The sequence below is a fragment of the Mustela nivalis genome (genome assembly GCF_964662115.1).
Source record: "Mustela nivalis genome assembly, chromosome: 9".
Classification (NCBI taxonomy): domain Eukaryota; kingdom Metazoa; phylum Chordata; class Mammalia; order Carnivora; family Mustelidae; genus Mustela; species Mustela nivalis.
The window spans coordinates 72,767,587-72,787,126 of NC_139028.1; the positions used below are offsets into that span (position 1 = coordinate 72,767,587).

Consider the following 19,540-nt stretch of genomic DNA (forward strand, 5'->3'; position numbering starts at 1 on the left):
GGCGGGCAGTTGTAAAGAGGCAAGAGCAGGTGTCCTTGCACTTAGCCTACAATATCTAATAATGACCCCGCCTCTGAGAATGGCTCCAGCCAGGGTTGGACCTCAAATAGTCTGGGATCTGTGACTCCACCACCTGCCCATGGATGAGAGTGGGTTGTCAAGGGGCCAAGAAGGCTGTCTCCTCCCAGGAATTTAAAACATGAACTGGAGAGACACAGAGATGAGGCAGCTCTGTAGCTAAGACATGCTTAGCTCGAACAGATCCATGAACTCTTACAGCTGAGGCCCCTGGAGCTGTCCCTGTTCCTGCCTTTCCCCGACCCCCGTCGGCCCACCTTTGGAGTCTATGCAATGAATCGCCGGGTTTTTTGCAACATCACCCACCCTTTGTTTTCAGCTGAAGCTGCCCAAATTTGGGACAGTTGCTGCTGTTGATAATAACTCCCCTCCCCTCGAATGCACAAATACAGCTCACTTGTTCAGTGGGAAGTTCACTATCTCGAAGAAATATCAGACACCTGCTATCTGACTGCAGGGTCCAATTTGGTCCCTATTTTGGAAGGCACTGCTCAGAGCCCTTCCAAGCTGTGTCTGCTTGTCTGCTATAAGCTGTGTCTGCTCCCTGATAACCAGCTAAGCTGGAACAGATCACGTGCCCTTGGGAAAATGCCCTGGCATTCTTCATTCCCAAACCACAATCGTCTGCCAACCCTGCATCAGCTTGTGATGGTCAATGCGTGCGCCCCAACGACTCAAACAGATTGATTCACTGCTCTGCCCTGGGAAGCCCCTCCTGCATTCCCCTCCCCGACTGAGCTATTACATGTTCCTGCATCGTTAGTGTCAGACTTGGCCACATGCCTTTAACCAATGGGATATGAACAGGAGAGACGTGTGCCCTTCCCCCATGGTCAAAAGCTTAAAGAGCCATCATGGGATCTACCACGTTGCTTTTTACTCTCTGCCACCAGATGGGCAGCGTCACAGATAGGAGCTGCTTCTTTGGTCACTGGAAAAGGGGCGAGGACACAGAGCTGAAGCTGAACCATGATGACCACAGAGCATGAGCAAGAAATAACCATTTCTTGTACGTCACGACGATTTGGGGACCGTCAGCCTAAGACAAATCAATACTGGATGAGGGGTGCTGCCTAAATTCTAAAATATGGGACATTGACTCTGGGTCCAGAGAGTGGGCAGGGAGGAACGGTCCCCAGAGCCTGGATAGATGGTGACCTCTTTTATTCACTGGTGAGACATTCGGCGTAACTGTTGCCTGCAGTTCCTTGGTAGACCATGCTTTAGATGAAGAGCACGGCTTCGTTACTATTGGCTGCTTTTGACAAGGCACTGCAAAAGGGAGATAAGGTCAGCAAAGACTTGGACAAGTAACACGACCGAGAAATGTTTGTTATTGTAAGCCACTTGGATTTCGAGGTCATCTGTTACTGGAGCATAACAAAGCCTGAACTGACTGACACAACCATTTTGCTCTGCTCCCTCACCAAGTAATCACACAAAAATAGAATCAGAATGGGATGCACGCTCTTAAAAAAAAAAAAAGAAAAAACCAAAACAACAAAGGAGTTGGAAAACAGGTACCACGAAAAGTTGATTCAGTGCAGGGAAGGGAAGTAGTTGACTCTAAAAAGGTTAATTCTGGACCTGAACTGCCTAATTTGATTCCCTCCCTCACCCCCTCTTGTTCATTAGCTGTGTGACTACAGATGATGCCCTTGGCCATTTGTTCTTTCAATTTCCTCATCTGTCAAAGCAGGCAGTCAGAGCAGCACCTGTTGCACAGAGCTGTTGGGGAATTGTATAGCCCGAGGGCTGGTGAGTGTTAGCCATTAGCATTGGGTCTGTAAGATGGATCTCTCCCATCAGGTTACCAAGTTTCCGACGGCAGGAACCACGCTTGTCTTGCTCGCTATTGTAACTCTATTGCTCACATCACTGCTTGACATGCCACATGTACTCAAAACACATTAGCTGATTAAATAAAGGTCTTGACAAACTATTCCAAGGACCTTGAACTCCAGCTTAGAAATCCATCCAGGTTTCCTCCCTAGTGCCTGTTTCATGTCCGTTACTCTAAGGCTCCTCTAAGCTCTCTCTTCTGTTTTGGACCAGAACCTTGGACAACACCTTCTATATGGCCTTGTGGATTAATAGTTTAGATGGAATGGGATTGTCTCTCGAGGACAAGATTCTCCGTAGTTTTCTCAGGATGCAGTCTGTGCAGGCCTAACTCTTATCTGGCCCCATGAACAATGGAGGGGGGGGGGACGCTTAATCGTTTGATGGCTCACCACAACTGTTATCCTGTGCTGAGTTAAGAAGAGTTTAGAAAGTTCCGGAGAAAGGGGGAGTGTGTGTGTGAGAGAGTGCATGTGTATGTGTATTTGACAGAGATTTTAACATCTGAGGTCAGTGGTGATCTGGACTCTCCAGCAATCTCAATGATCAGGAAGATGGGGGAAAGAGCATGGTAATAAAACCTGTAAGTTAAGGTCCAGCAGGGAGAAGTTAGCTCAGAGAAATTGACCTCATGTGGATGAAATATCGGTGCCTGATTGCAATTTGTAAATATACATCTTGATTGTACCTGCTCCAACACCATCTCCATCTCTGCCTTCTTCTTCCCTGAGAAGAGTAAAACCTGCTTTACTGGGGAAAAAAGGTCCAGCTCATGTCTTTACTGGATGTTACAGACCCCAGAGAGCCACGCCAGGTGGACTGCACTATGGTGGAGAGAGTATTAGGAGACTGAAGCCCTTCTTTTGGGGATTCCTTTTCTTGCACACAAGACAGGTGCTCAGCAAATACTTTTGGATGAACAAGTAGACAAATGCATAAGTGAGTGAATGAAATAATACAAAGTAGACACCATAGGCCAGAGTGATAATGTTATAAAATTGGCAACAGATTTTTCCTATCCTTGCATGCCAACTCTGCCTCTGCCCTTCGAGGCTGGGCTTGGCTGTGGCCTTGTGACTGACTTTGGGCAAGGAGAACATTTTCACAGCAAACATGATGCAAGCAGATACTTTCTTGCTGCTCTTAGAAACCCCTGTCACGGTCCTCATGTGAAGAAGCCTAGATCAGTCCACTGGATGATGAAACACACATCCCAGAAGCTCACTCTTCCCAGCTGACGATCAGCCAACCTCCAGAACCTGACTCAGCTGACCAGTAGTTGGCCACGGACGCCTGATTGAGCCCCGCTGAAGCTAGCGGAAGACAGGGCCAGCCCAGCCCTGCCTAACTCAAACTGTTGGCTCTCAGAGTCTTGAGATAAACTAACATGGATGGATCATAAGCCACAAAATTTGGGGGGGGGTAGTTTTCTATCTACTAAAAATGATACAGGTAGCTCATTTCAGAAGTGTGTTTGTGAAGTATAAGGCACAGAACATAGGTCCTCGGCAAAGTGCTGTTCCTTTCTCCCCTCCCAATTGCAGAAAATAAAATAATTATACTAATGATATTATTTAATGAGCTCTTACTGTATGTCAGGGATGTTAAATGCTTTACAAATACACTTGTTTCATCCTCAAAATAATCTTAGATAAGTGGAGTATTATTGTTTCCATTTTTAGATGAGAAGATTGCATTCGATAGAGGTAAAGGCATGCATAGCAAGGGGCAAAGCTGGGACCTGAACTCAGGTCACCTGAATCCAAAACCCAACTCCCAGGCACTATCATACCCTGCTCCTTACTGAAGAAGGAAGGGAAGGTTCGATTCTACCCCTTCCCACCTGCGGCCCCCATTCCTGAAATGCTCTTCTTGCTCTGCTTTTGCTTATGCCTCCCTTTCTCTAAGTTCCAGGTGCAGCTCCTCCTCCTCCAGGAAGCCTTCCCTGATCCCTCTAGGTCACCATGACCCAGCTCTTCTTCTTCTGGCAGCTGGGACTCTGATCCCTTCCAGTGGCAGAGGGGAAACTCCATGAAACCCTGCTGATCCTGGACCGATGTGATGGGGATGGAATTCAGTTGCCTTGAGAGCATGGGAGTGGGTACTTCGTAGGGTCCAAGGTGACTGCAGTGGCTGAATACAAGGAGATGGGATTCCCCAGTCTGATTTCACCATCCCTTTCTTCCCAGTCTCCCAGTTCCATGCGCCTATGTGGTATATCAGGTCTAATTTTCATTGTCTTTATGGGACTTTCTTGTCCTCTCCCAACCCCTGATATGCTCTGTGCTTCTTTCCTGGCCGATCTTCTTTTGTAGCTCCCCACCCCCTCAAGATTTCCCCAAATGCCTCCCAAAGTCCCAATATCTTTCAAGGACAGTCCTTTCCAGCCGAAAGCAACTTCTTCTGTCCCCACCGCACATGCTCTTCCTGGAGGACATTGTCACTCTTATGGGCTTTGAATCTGCTCATTTTCCCATGAGGGATGCGAGACAGAGCCAATATTCCCCTCCCCCCACAGCAGCACCCCTTCCACACCTCAGCCCTCCATCGGGGACAAGAACATCTCCTTAGGCATCAGCCATCTCACCCAAGTGCTTCTCAGGCAGTCTGCTGTGCCCCTCCCTCCCACCACGCATCTTGTCAGGCCATGAGTGGCCGCACCCGCCCCGGGGCCTCAAGTCTGGGGAGGGCCACCTGTGCTGCACTTCAGCCGCCCATATCCGGATCCCAGCCCTTAGTGAACTGCTGTACCCCTAAACCTTCTCCTCTGCTGTCCTACTATCCTCCAAACTCCTATTCATCGTGATTCCTCACTCTCTCACTTCCTGAATGCCTGTTCGTCAGTCCGAGATCTTCCGAATAATAACCTTTTTTTTCTTTCCTCGCCTACCTTTATTGCCTTCTCAGCCTCTCCATGTTCCTGGAAAGGCTGCACCTCAATTCCTTCAACCAGCCCCTTGCCTGCACCTTCTGGTCTTTGATTCCTTTTTTTTTTTTTTTAAGATTATATTTATTCATTTGACAGAGACAGTGAGAGAGGGAACACTAGCAGGGGGAGTGGGAGAGGGAGAAGCTTCCTGCTCAGCAGGAAGCCCGATGCGGGGCTAGATCCCAGGACCCTGGGATTAGGACCTGAGCCGAACATCTGAGCTGCCTAGGCACCCCTTGGTCTTTAACTCCTTATTCCTGTTGCCTTTGACACGCCGTAAGCCTGCCTCTACAGTCTGTTTGCCTTCTCTCCACTCTCTCCCTGGATTCTGGGCACGACCTATGAAAAATTCTGGAACTGGGCAAATTAGACCCTCCACTGAATCGTGGTCTTCAGCTGCAGCCAGGCCCTGCCACCCTGCCCTCCCCACTAGGCCTTCTAGGGGTACCTGTTTAGTCTCTGAGCCACCCCCTGTAGGGTATCCATACCTTTGCTGCTCTGGAATAGAAGCAGAGCCCCCATGTTTGACTTGCCACTCGGCCTGCACACGTGTTCCCCTTGGACCAGCCTCCACCCTGCCCTCAGGCCTCAGAGGAAGAAGCTCCTTCCCTGAAGTCCAGGGCCAGCCCCACTGGTCTTGGAGCCCAGCTCCCCCTTGACCTTGCTATTTCCCCACCCCCAGAATGTTGCTTCCTTCTCCCCCAACATATCTGACCTCTTTCTCTACAGACTTCCTTCCCTCAGCCTCAGACGCGCTCCTTTATTGCTTCCCTCAAAAAGCAAAGCAGAATACACACCTTCTCTCGACTCCATACCCCTCCCAGTAGCTGGTCGTCTTCTTTTTCTTTCCAGCCCTTCCTTCCTAGCAAACTCAGCAAACTCTGGGGGAGAGGAGTCTACGCTCTCAAGCTCCCTGTCCGCACTTGCTTCTCTGGACGGAAGTGATCTACCTACCATGTCTGCCCAGATGTTCCGTGACCTCCACGTGCTCAGGAAACACATCAATGGCATCGACTGTCCTCATTCCTCAGGGGCAGCTGCCAACTCAGACTTTGCCACCCTAGAAACCCCCAGAGCAACTGAGAAGGTGAATACCGGCTCAGTCTGTTTTGTGATCATCACTTAAAACAGGCTTAAATTTTCTATGAATTCAGTCATTTCTTCATGTAATCTATAGCTGTTAAGTCCCTATAATGCCCCAGGCAAATATGACTGAGTGACTTCCAAGCAGATCGGGCTATTCCGAGTTGCTAAAGAAGCTGCAGAGATATAAATGTGTTCTGTGGCTCAGTTCTACAAGAATTAAGACCAGCAAGGCCCTTTTCCTGCAGAAAAAATGTTATGAAATTTTCCTTTTAAGCGTGTCCTTCACCCAAGTCAACCTCCACTCCCACACGTGTTCCTGCATTTAATAGTGTATTTTGAGCAAGAAGAAAAAAAATAAAGCTGTTCTAGTGATTGATTTAGAGGGCCCGGCTCTGCTGAAGTTCCCAGTATATTAACACAATGCTAACCTCAAGGACTCCACGAAAGCCCTGTGTCAGCAGCATTAAGGCTCAGCAATGAGCAGATTTCAGAAAAAGCAGCTGGGACAAAGGCAGTGTGATGACAATGAAGTTAGTTGGAAAAATCAAATACTAGAACCGCTTTGTGCCCATAATACATTCTGAACACATCTCTTTAGGAAATTTCTCGAACTAGACCAGCCTATCCTTAAGCTGTCCTAGTAGAAACACCATTCCGATGTCAAGACCACTAGCTATTCCCAAATCCTAGAGCCTGTGTCCTAGGCTCCTTCTTTATCATGTTCTCAGCCATGGGTGGTACAGACCTCCTCCAGGGCTCCTTTGGAAATGCGTGGGGTTGGGTCTGTCCACACTGCCCCTGCTGCTGGTCAGAGTCCGGGGATCTAACCACCCTGAGGTTAGCTGAGGAGGACAGGCCCACAGAGTGAAGGATTGTCCCACCCAGAAACAGGAGCAAGGAGCCGCCAAAGAAGCAGCTGGCTGCTTGAGGGCCTGCCTTTGTGCAAAGGGCAGCGGAGCACACACAGGAGCTCTGGGGACAGCTCCCCATTTCCTGCTCCAGACTGCAGGAAGAAGAGCCTTTGCAGGGTCAATGGACACTGTGCCTAGGCGGTCCAAGAGAGGTGCGTCTCCGGAGATAGAAGGCTTGTCATTTACACTCTGTGCCTGGCTCACAGCTTGCATCCCAGGGACTCTTGTGGGTAGTTCCAAGGGACCCTCTCAAGTGGAAGGGTGAGTTGCAGATGGATCCGGGGCAGGTGGAAGGGGTCTACACAGCCCTGTCTATCAGAGAGCCCTCTCTTGCCTGAGGGTTGAGTCACATGGGAAGGCAGGCTGTTTCTATGTGCCAGCAAGCTTGGGGGCAGGAGATGCCTCCATGAAAGGGCTCTCCTTCCCCACTCCTGTCCAACCTTCCCTGTAATGACAGGCCCTCGTCAAGAAAAATAGACAGGATCTGGCTTCCAGCCCCGTGGGGGAGGGTATACCTCTCTAGCTCCCATCCCCAGGTCTCCCTGAAAATATATGGTGTCTAAAAGAAGAGATATGGATCCTGCCAGATCTTATCTTCACTAATAATAACTTACATTACTAATAAAAATAACAACAATTGCAAATATTGATTGAGGATTTGCAGGGTACCAGGCTCTGTGCTGAGCACCCTGCGTATTTCTCCACTTAATCCTCACAAAACCTCTATCAGATGGATGTTTTTAACCTCATTTTACAGAAGAGTCAGGCTTTGGGTAAAAGCTGATGAATAGCAAAGCTCATGTGGCTGGGCAGGCGGCTAGGAGGTCTTTGTCGGGAAGACTAGCCGCAGTTACTCGAAAATCCACCAACTTTATGAACAGATTCCTGCCCTGTGCCAGGCAGTGTGCTAGGCTCAAGGGATACACTGGAGGACAAGCGAGTGCCTGCCCTCCAGGAATTTATGATCTAGTGGTTGATCGTCGATTTACTTAAGTAGACAAAGTCATGATTAACAGCCCACCGTGCTTATGATCACATTTATCCATATACTGCAAGAGCAGTGAAGCAGTCAGATGGGTGCAGAGATTTGAGAATGACTCGTGAGAGCACCTGGGACAGGGTGGGCTGAAAAGGCTGCCCCTTGGAAGTGGGCTTTGGCTGAGACCTGAAGGGTAGGAAGTCGGGAGAAATGGGGGCTTTTGGATCTGATGCTTTGCTCCTGGAATGTTGAGACTAGATGTCTTCCAATGCAGAGATGGTTGCCCCAGTTCCTTGTGGGGGGCGGGGAACCCCAAAGGCCAGAGGCACGGAAGGAGTCCTCATGCGTCCAGAGTGCTGAGCCATCTATGTTCTGGGTCAGAGCCCCCGGTGGGTGGGGAAGGGCAGTCCTGGCTGGGTAATATTTTCAAATTCCCTTCAGCCTAGTCTCAGGAACCTGCCATAGTCCCTTCAGGGAGGAAACTGCAAATCAGACTCAGTTTTCCTTCAGATCCTAAGGAGAAGAGTGTGTCCGGTGGTAGGCTAGACCCCCTCTCCCCTACGTGGTCACCGCAGCCTTTCTTCCTCCAGTAAGCGCACTCTTGACACCTCCAACGTGTGGCCCTTCATTGTGCCACATGGTGCTGTCTTGTCCTGTGCCCAGAGAACTTCCTGAGAGCAGAGGCCACAGATCTGATGAAACCAGTGAGGCACTCCTAAGTCATGGCTCTGAGCATGGGCCTCGCAAGCTGGGCCACCACGGGCCACCTGCTGGTTAATTCTGTGACCCTGAATAAGTTACATCACTGCGCGAGGCCCAGTCCCCGACCCCGTACAAATGGGGTAAGAGCAGAAGCCACGTCCCAGCCCTGCTGAGAGCCGTCGCGGTAATCATGCGTACAGAGCATTTACAAAGACGCCGAGAAGCACTGAGCAAGAAACGTATGCTGTTGTCAGGATTACTGTCTCTAGGCAGACTAGCGAGATTGCAGATTGTTGAGAGGCTGCCCTAATTAGAACAGGAAACCCACGTTACTGAGCCAGATCCCGTGCCAGGCTCGGTGCCAGGCGCCTTTGGGTGTGTTGCTTCATTTAAACCTCAGCCTCCGTCCCATTTCAGCGATCAGGAAGCTGAGGCCCGGAGTGGCAAAGTGATCTGTCGGCACAGAGCCAGGTCCAGGCGGGCTATAAATTCAGCTGCTCTGATGCTGGTTGAGTGACCGAAAGGCAAAGGCCAGGAGGGAAGGGCGGGAGGAACAGCTTCTCCCTGGGTGGTGAGCCCTGGCCATTTCCCCCACAGTTGGCCCTTTGCGGAGCTGCTAACTGCTTCTCCCAGCCCTTGGGAGGTTCATAAAAGTCAAGCAAAACTCGCTGTTTACCACTCTAATTGTGGAGTTTGGACATGAAGCAGAGAAGGTATCATGTGTAATGAATAGCAAATCAACCAGCTCCTTTTTTTTTTTTTTTAGCACCGTATCTCCAGGAGCAGGCAGAGTTCACAGCAGGGCTGTGAGAGAGTAGCTCACCACTGTGACACCAACATCCATGGGCTAACGTCCCCATCGTCCCTATCAGGGCCACCTTGGGTGCCTGCACCCCTCCCCCCCAGCTCCCCCAGGGAGCTGATGTGTTGCCACCGCAAGGAAATGGAAAGGTGAGCTCTGGAGGAAAGGTACGGAACTGGCAGGGCGCTCACCCACCCCGGGCAGGGACAAGCTCCAGGCTGCTAGCCATGGGTGGGTCCAGGGGCTGTCTGTGATGGAGAAGGAGCCCTATGATGGGTCACCTGGGCTGTGCCATGGGGAAGCATTTAGAGCCCAAGGGAATCAGTGTCAGGAGAGAAAGCAGCATCGGGGGATAAGCCTGCTCTTCCCAGCTGTGAACCCCTTCATCCACCCTGGGAAAGGGTGCTCTTGGGTGGACATAATTACATCCACCATTGTGTTCTGTGCACTACGGGCCTGTACTGCTGCCCAGTGGGGTGGGCGACTGGGTACACCTTCAGGTCTTTGAGCCAACATCTTCAGGAATAAGGTGGCAACAAGGCTTTAAGATGAAATGAACTGACACCTGGAAGGGGTCTAGGAAGCTAACATAGTAATTATATATACATACCTATATATAAATATAAATAACATGTGTCTTATGTACAGATACACACAATATTATATAAATATAATGTCTATTAATATAATAACATAATAGCCTATAGCTAAGTAGCATTTAAAATCAAGAACTAGGTTTGAAGTTACAGATATTTGAGGTAAAGAGAAGTTAAGTATCTTGTTCCAGGTGTCCCTTACATAGCTCGAAAGTGGAGAGTCAGAATTCTCAGGCAAGTAGCAGCCCCAGGGCCCAGGATAGAAACTAGCTTGGGCTAGTTAGTTGGGCTGTCTGGAAGAAATGAGATAGCAGGTTCGGTTGAGAGCAATGCCTTCACTCCTCACTGATGAGCAGACCCAGAGAGCAGTGAGCTCCTGAGCCTGGATGCAGGAAACCTTAGGCACCCGGATTCTATGGATGCTTCCAGGACCCCAAGAATGAAGGGAAACCACTGCAGATCTGGGAGTCCTGGGGCCAGTGAGGGTTGTATCTGGGGAAGAAGACTGCTGATGGTCAGCCCTCCTCATCCCAGCCTTGAGAGTCACACTTTTTCATACATGGAGAGGCCTCCCTCGGCGTGACATCATAACATCTGCCATCCCATTCTGGGTACGGGGTTGGGAGTGGTCCCATATGGGCCATTAGAGCCCTGGTGCTAATTTAGCCAGACGCACACTTACTCTGCCCCCTGTGGGAATGAGATGAGATGCCGTAGCTCTGAGCCCAGTGAATAAAGACGGGCAGATAACCCTCTGTGGCTCAGGCCCCGAATACTTCCAATTTTCCAGTCATGCAGAACTGGAAGTATCAGCCGAGGTTTCAAGACAGGTTGAGGCTCGCATCAAACTATAGCCCCATGAGGGCACTGCACCGACACTTGCCAGCTGGCGTTGGGCACTACGACCACACACGAGGCATGTGGGGCCCGATGTCATTATCAGAGCCAAGAATTAAACTCAAGGAAGTTTTTCCAAACTTTACAGCCACTCAGTGCCAGGCATTCTGATGTGTTTATAAATAAAATTCAGGAGAGGTGGAGAATCCTCCTACAGGTCACAGAGAAGTGGCTGGTGATCCAAATTCTTGGCCCACGGAGTAAAACTTTCTCAATGGTGTCGGAGATGTTCCTTGAAAGATCTGGGGGGTTTGTGCCCAATCCACAAGAGGCCTCCGATGCCCTATGCATGACCACCAGAAGCACTGCAGGCCCCAGGGGAGGAGAGAGGGCTCCGTTATAGCCCTGGGTCAGGATGGCACGTGTGTATATAGGTACAGCCGAGTGAGGACTTAAGAACACAAAGAAAAAATTCCAAACCCCTCCCCAAAGCAAAGGCACGAAAGCCCCCCTGTAATTCTATATTTTTCTTGCTTTTATTACATCAACTACTCGATCTACCATGGCATTTGTCTCTACATAAAAATAGAACACTTCTTTAAACTAACTCTAATCCTCATACTTTGAGTCCAAACGCACTTCCTGAAGCACAACATGGTGGCTTAAGTATTTCCAAAACTTTGGAGGGAATTAAAGATCCTTGCATCTTCTTTCTTCTACAGCCATGAATTTACCTTCCCATAGGAAATGTACTATTTCCCCCTGTGCCTTCTGTAGTCTAGAAGATGTAGGCAGGGAGCATGGGAGAAGCCCCCAGATCCTGCCTTGCACTGTCATCCTGCTGGGCTCCCAAGGGGGTGGCTTGTGCAGGAGGTAGATCATGAGCTATCATGATCTAAGCGCCTGGCTCCCTCTCCAGACTGGGACTCCTCCAGGTCCCGGGCCTGGGCCAAGCTGCCTTTTCCTCTCCCAATTCTTGGAATAAAGTAATACTCATTGCATGTTTCTTGAATGAGCAAATGAATGAATGAGTGAGTGAAGGAGTGACTGATTAAATAGTCTGTGGGGAGACCCCCTTTTTGTATTTTTTCCAGCAGAAGAGATTTTCCAGGCTGTTACACTAACAAGGGCTAATATTCTCAGTTATTTTGAGGCTAGCTTGAAATTTGCTGCTAATTTAAATAAAATGGTTACGTTTACTCATTAACCAATTAGCGTGCTTCCCAACAGCTTCACCTCACTAATTTGATTAGTTACACTATGCTTTCTCCTACCTAGGGCCTTCACTGCCAGCTGAGAATATCACAACTGTATCAGTCAACTTTTTACACAACCTGTAAACAGAATCTTCAACTTTTTAAACAACGTGTAAGCAGAATCTCTCCAAGGGTTTAGACACGGTTGTGATCATCCCAGCCCCTCTTTCCAGCCCCATTAGGCCCCACTGGGCCCCACCTTGAGTTGCCCTCGGATACCATTCCTATCACTAGACCACGTTTGTTTCTTGAGGGAAATGAAACTTTTCAAACTATGGGATCTTCCAAAAGACAACCTATGAGATGTGTGAAGAAAGAATGAATGGAACTGGAGGAGAAACCAGAAGCCAAAATACAGGCACCCTTCCTAGCCCCAGTACGCCTGGGCTCAGACCAGCCAGCTCCCACCCCCACATGCCATTTTCTTGTTTTCTTATTTGTCGGAGATGGAATGGGCTTAGCAAATATCTAAGTTTCTGTGACAGACACGGGTTTCCTGGGCATGCAGAAAACTCCAACTTCCTACATCCTTGGGGGTGAGCTGGCAGAGCCATGTGATTGGCTCTGGAGAATGAAACGTGAGAGGAAGGGATGTGAGGCACTTTTCATCTGAGGCGTGAAAGTCAGATTTCCAGTCACACTCTTCCCTTCTGGGTGCTGTGCTGAAGAGACATGTACTTCAGAAATCCATATGTTTGAAGTCCTAACCCTCCTCCCCTAGTACCTCAGAATGTGACCTTCTATGGAAATAGAGTCACCACAGATGGAATTTGTTAAGTGAGGGTGAGATCACACTGGGAGGGGGTGGCCCTAATTGGTCATAGCTGGCTTCCTTATAACCAGGAACAGAGGAGTGCACACAGGGAGAACACCACAGGAAGGGAGAGTTTTGCCATCATAGCTACCCTTGGTGGCCAACAACTCCCAGAAGCCAGCAGAGAGGCCTGAAATAGACAGGGAGCAGAGCCCTCCTGACACCTTGGTCATGGGCGTCTAGCTTTCAGAACTGAGAGACAATGTAATATTTCTGCTGCTTGAGACACCCAGTTTGCAGTCTTCTGCGGTGGCTGCCTCAGGAAGCAGTACTGGGGCAAGTCCGCATGGTCAGACTGTGAATCTGCACGAGGATCTGCCTCACTCATGGACTGGAGAGTTCCTCCACCTTTAGCCAACTTTGTGAACTGAGAAAGAGAAACATCTTACACCTGGAAATAAGGCAACCTGGGAGAGGGAGTTGTCTACACTTTTCACTATCATCCTGGGCCACTGTCTAACAAGCCTGCCCAAGAATATGCAATTTTCCAAGACAAGGTGTTTGTGTTTGACTTTGCTATTTACTTTTTTTTTTTCCTGTTATTTACCTTTTCATTAATACACAGACACTAGAGCTAACCTCCAGATTTCTGCCTGGGTAATAAAGATCACACTAAAGGCTATAATTCTTTTTCCCTATAGGGCATTAACCACTTTGGTATCTAATCTAGCGATCTTATTCTGACATTGTTTTTAGAAAATGCTGGCAGATCCTGATCTCAAATGCTCTCCGTGCCCGCTTGAACTTCTTCCTAGTTCCCCTATGAATGAATCAACTAAGTTTTTGTCCCATGTTCATTTCAACTTGTTTAAGAATCATGTTTTACTTTTTTGAATTGAGAAAATAACTTGTTTGGTTAATGGCGATGACTTTTGAGGATTGTTTATTACCTGTTTGATACAGATTCTTTCTGGCCTTCAAACCCCAAATGGATAAACTTAGAAATTTGAAAGGAAACGGGCAAGGGAAGTGACTCTCAAGGTCGGCAGGATAAACTGGGTCAGCCGGCTGTCTTGCCTTCTTGACCTTTCTCCTCCTTCACCATTCTTGGACCTGGTTGGCTGAAATGTGAGGCATGCAGCTCAGTCTGGCCACGCATGAAATTCTTAGGCAAGAGAAGCATTCAAGTCCCAGCTGTGGTGAAGACTTGGGGATGAGAAAATAGAGGAGTTTGCCTCCAGCATTCGAATGGGAACTTAATGTGGGTAGGGACTTTTGTCTGGTTCATGACTGTTTCCCAGGGCCAAGAACATTCTATGGTACATGGTGGACTCTCATTGATTTAAGAAGAAGAAAAATGAAATGGATTAAAAAGTCAGAATTCCAGGGTGGGGGAGCCATTAGGGATTTCTTACCTTAAGCTTCTACATGATATAGGAACTTTACATAATGCCCTTGGAGCTCACCAAACTTGACTTGGATGCTTCTGATGAAGGAGAGGTCACAGTATCATCTGAGCCAAGGACTGGGAAGGGTTTCTGTATACTCAGCCAAAAATCTGTGTCTTTGTAATTTTGGAAGTTTCCACGTCCCTCTTAAATCTGCTCCTTTCCAGGCTAAACAATTCCCATTCTCAAGGATATGGTCTTGAGTCTCTACCAATCTGGTAGAATAATAGCCAATATCTAGGAAGCAATGACCACGTCCCAGACTTGTTGTCTCAATGCTTTATGTGCATCAATTTTAAAAGTTCTTATAACAACGTTGTAAGGTAGGTACTACTATAATATAGGTGAGGACATTGAGGCACAAGGAAATTTTGACACGTATTCAAGGAACCTGATTAGGAAGCAGTCTGGCTGGGATTTGAACCCAGGTAGTCTTCCTTTCAACATTTCCAAGTTTCCTATCATATGTGATGCTTGGGGAGGAATGTGTGACGTTTCAGAGCAGAGGTCAGAAGGACTGTCACCTGGGGCTGATCTTTACTCCCAGATGACAATGGGAGGTGGCATATCCCTCCCCTAGATTGTGCATTGCACCACCTGCGCAACTGCACATGGCAGTCCCATCTGTGCACATGTGAACTTCCCTGGTCTCTCCTTGGCCTCTGTGGCCATGGTAACAGGAGAGATTTTGCTGAGAGCTGCTGGTCGGGGGAAAACATCTCTGGAAATATGTATTGAGGGTCTGATTTGGACCAAGTCTAGGAGATCCAGAGAATCCTCAGGGCCTGTATTTGTCCATAATCCCCTTAAGAGGTGTATCTCAAACTCAGGTGAGGTCCCTGAGCTCCTCCTTTTCTCATCCCCTCCATGAGCCAGGGGAGTTCTTAGGGGCCAGGAGATACCTGTGGGAAGGCTTTCCAGTCAGAAGCTCTGCCTTATCACCCACCCCCACTGCTTACCCCCGCACCTGCCTATTTCTGATGGATGGATGAATTCCACCAAGGACACACAGTCCATCTCTGGGAGGACACCATCCTCTCAGGCTCACTGGGCAGACCAGACTCAACAAATCCTACCATAGCCGGGTCCCTACACTGCCCCATTCTGAGAAATGTGTTTGATCTGAGGTGCGCCTCCAGCCTCCTTGCCTCTGGACACTAACAGCTGTGCACCTCAGCTGCGGGCCTGGTGGGAGAGTGTAACTGGGCCTCCATGTTCCCTGCACAGCCCAGTCACATGACGACTGTGGCTTTGAGAAATGGGGAGGGGGACCCATGTCTTTAAGACTTGCTGCAGATCTACATCAAGAAGCTGATTCGTGGGGCGCCTGGGTGGCTCAGTGGATTAAGCCGCTGTCTTCGGCTCGGGTCGTGATCTCAGGGTCCTGGGATCGGGTCCCGCATCGGGCTCTCTGCTCGGCAGGGAGCTTGCTTCCCTCTCTCTCTCTCTCTGGCTGCCTCTCTGTCTACTTGTGATTTCTCTCTGTCAAATAAATAAATCTTTAAAAAAAAAAAAAAAAAAAGAAGCTGATTCGTAAAGCACCAAGGGGAGGCAGCTCCCAGCCTTCCTGGCAAGCACAGCACAGACTCAGCTTCTCAGGCCAGCTGAATTTCGGCAAGGAAGAACTGGAGGTAAGCAGGTAGGGCTAGCACGCCTGGGTCCAAAGCTGGCCAGTCGGGCTTCCTCATTTGCAGAGAAGAAGACCAGCCCAGATGAGACGAATCAGTGCTGCCAGGGTCCATTATCATCATTGCCTTTGGGTAGAGGTGTTGACAGAGAGGAGGAATAAGGAAGCCCAGAGGGATGATGGGCTCGATCTGGATGGTGCCTACACAGTGGTCTACAAACATGGGAATTCATTGAATTGTACACTTCAGATGTGTGTCCTTTAGTGTAAAATCATATCTCAATGAAAGAGTAAAACAAAATAATGGCCCAGGGAGGGCTAAGGTACCACTGCAACTGTGTGGCAAGACCAAGCCTAGAACTCAGGCTTCCTGAAGCTCCCGCCCCTCTACCTGTTTCCCCTACTCCATTGCATTTTTGCTGCCACAGAAAGTCAGGGATGCTCCATTAGTCTATGGGTAGGTTTGACCAGGGCAGGAATCCATGGCACATGGCGCATGAGGTCAGGGAAAGTCAGTCCACTGTGGGCTGGAGCTAGACTCTTGAGGGCATATATACTGAGCAAGGCTCAATGCGTAATAATAATAATATAGCACTACAGCAGTATTATTAGCTAACACTCACTGAGCACGTACTATATGCCAGGCACTATTTTAGATATTGGACATGTATTAAATCCCTACAATAGCCTTTATGCCCTATACCATCATTAATCTGTATTGTACAGAAAATAAAATAGGACCACACTTAAAACCTTGACCTTTTCAAAACGTGACAACCAGAGCGTGTCAAAGCTGATATTTGGATGCAGACAATCTGATTCCAGAATCCAGGCTCTTAACCACAGCACCGACGGCCCCATATTGAATCAGCGGCAGCTGGGAGACTTGGCAGGCTTTGCCCAAGCTGACATCCACCTTCACACAGAGGAAACACTCAACATGTGTCCAGGGGTCCACATAAGCAATAGCCCCATAGATTTCCATAGGGATTTGTTAAAGGCAAGTTCATTCACGGTCTCCTGGGCCGCAAGTATTAACAAGGAGGCAGGGAATTTACAGAAACACCAAACAGCCTGGGCCCCGGCCACCTTGGCCCCATACTCAAGAACAACCTGGGGATTTTCTGAGCTGAAAACTCAGGTGCCCAACTGCATTAGTACTCAGGGAAATGCCAACTAAAACCATAGCGTGGTACTGCCACATCCCTATGTCTATGATTTAGAAATGATACAGATTTGCAGAGAATACTAAACGTCGACAAGGATGTGGAACGGCGAGAACTCTAAAGATACGGTTGGTGGGAGTAAAAATTGATGTAATTAATTTGGGAGACTGTTTCACTGAATGTTGGTTGACCGGGGCTGTCACAACAAAATGTCACTGGCTGGGTGGCTTAAACAACAGAATGTCATTTTCACACAGATTTGGAAGCTGGGAAGTCCAATATCTAGGTGCTGGTACATTCAGTTTCTAGTGAGAGTTCTTTTCTTAGCTCCTAACGGCCTCCTTCTTGCTGTGTTGTCACATGGCGGGGAGGAGAGGGGAGGGGGAGACACTGAGCTCTCTGTGTCTCTTCTTAGAAGAACACTAATTCCATCAGATCACGGCTCTACCTTTATAACCTTATTTGACCTTAATTGCTCCCGTACTCCAAATGCAGTCCAGATTAGGGCTTCGACATATGAATTTTGAGACGATACAATTCAGTCCGTAGCATTCTGTCCCTGGACCCCCAAGTTCATTTCCCTCTCCCATGCAAAACATATTCGTTTCATCCCAACAGCCTGCAAAGTCTTAAGTCATTCCAGCGTCCACTCTCAAGTCTAAAGTTCAAATATCATCTAAGTATCCTCCAAGTCAGGTGTGTGTGAGGCTCAAGGTGTGATTTATCCTGAGGAAAAATTTCTCTCCATCGGAGAGTCTGTGAAATCAGAGAAAGTGTGTGCTTCCCACATATGATGGCAGGACAGACACAGGCTAGACAGGCACTTTCCAGAAGGGGGACGTTGGAAGGAAAGGGGTGATGGGTCTCAGACTAGTCCAAAACCCAGCAAGGCTAATTCCATGAGATCTCAGCTTGAGAATAACCTTCTTTGTCCTGATGCTCTGCCCTCCAGGCGCACTGGGGTGGCAGCATCACCCCTATGGCTCTGTGGAGTTGCCTGTGCCCTTGGCCCTCTGGGGTGGCCCTGCCCAAGCTGCTCCCTGCTTTGGTCACACTCCTAAGGCGCGGAGCAGGGTCATCCTGGCCCACTAAAACCAGAGAGGCAGGCCCACTCTTGCATGCGACCGCCTCGCCCCTGGGGATAACGGGACGTTGGCAGCACTGATGATCTCCGAACGGCCCTCAGCATCATTCTTTCCCTTTTTTGAGGAAGAGGGCATGCTCACAGCTAAATAGCTCTATGTTCCTGCCTTGTGAAAGCCAAGAAGTCCACCAGCCTGCCTTCATTCTGCCCTGCTCTCTCTTTCCTTCAGGCTGCCAGTCTCTGCTGTTACAAGCCCATCTTGATTTATGGCTTCTGCTGCTGAGATGGCTGACTGAGTCCATGAGTCCCACCATGGTCTCTTAGTCAAATAGTTGTTCAGCTACACTCCGTTTTCTCTTCAGAACAAGCTTTCTCATTTTTTACAGTACGGACCGGCTGAGGCCTCTCCGGCTCTTCAAACTAAGGTTAAATGAGGTCCTCAGGGTAGAGCCCTGATCCAATGGGATTAGTGTCCCTTCAAGAAGAGACACCAGAGAGCTCACTCATTTTCTCTCTCCCTGCTGTGGGAAGACACACAGAGAAGGTAACTATCTGCAAGTCCTCAGAAAGAGCCCTCAACAGAAATCAGATCAGCCAGCACTTTGATCTTGAAATTTCCAGGCACCAGAACGGGGAGCAAATACATTCCCGAGGCGCTATATTACAGCAGTCGCAGGAGACTACTACAGGCAGTGCACGTTTGAAGCAAACATAGAGCAACCTTCCGACTAGCGATTTGACCCCTAGGTATAAATCCACAAGGAATGGGTGCATACATGCACCAAAAGACAGGAACAAGGATGGTCATAGCAGTAGTATTCTTAATACTCTCAGGTGTCCCACGGCTGTAAATATACTGTCAATATGGTACATTCAGAAAATGGAATATTACATAGTAATAAAAATCACAAAAGCAGAACAGAGGCACTTTACAAATATAAAAGTGAAAGAAAGAAGCTAACGTGAGAAAGCGTACACCCTATAGTCCTATTTGTATAAAATTCACAATCAGGCAGTAATGCTCTTTTCCTTGATCTGGGTGCTGGTTATGTGGGCGTGTTTGCTTTGAAAGCTCACGAATCTGTACACCTATCATTTGTCTACTGTCTGTACTTGTGTTAGATGTCAGTAATGAGTTTACATAAAACTAGTCATCCATGAGAAATATCGCAGCATTATAAGGATGGAGAATGAGATGCCGTAGTATGTGGGGTGGGGATAGTGTGATCTGCTGACCTGTGACCTTCCACTCGGTGCAGCCACAGCAGCTGGGCCCGCAGAAATGAGGAGTTGGTGGAGATCACAGCAGACAATTGCCGGTTAGTCCCAGCACAGGACGCCGGTGACACACACATCATGATTGCCTTCAGTTGTGTGTTGAGACAAGTGATGACTCTTTTAAACACGTAGTATAATTGCACAAATATACATATCTTCTATACT

The 19,540-nt window shown here is 48.6% G+C and overlaps 1 protein-coding gene across 2 annotated transcripts in view; it reads right to left on the reverse strand.

Annotated features, from left to right (window-relative positions):
- Window positions 1-19,540, reverse strand: part of GALNT18 (polypeptide N-acetylgalactosaminyltransferase 18) — a 340,317-nt gene that overhangs the window by 23,765 nt on the left and 297,012 nt on the right. The gene's annotated exons all lie outside the window — the stretch shown is intronic.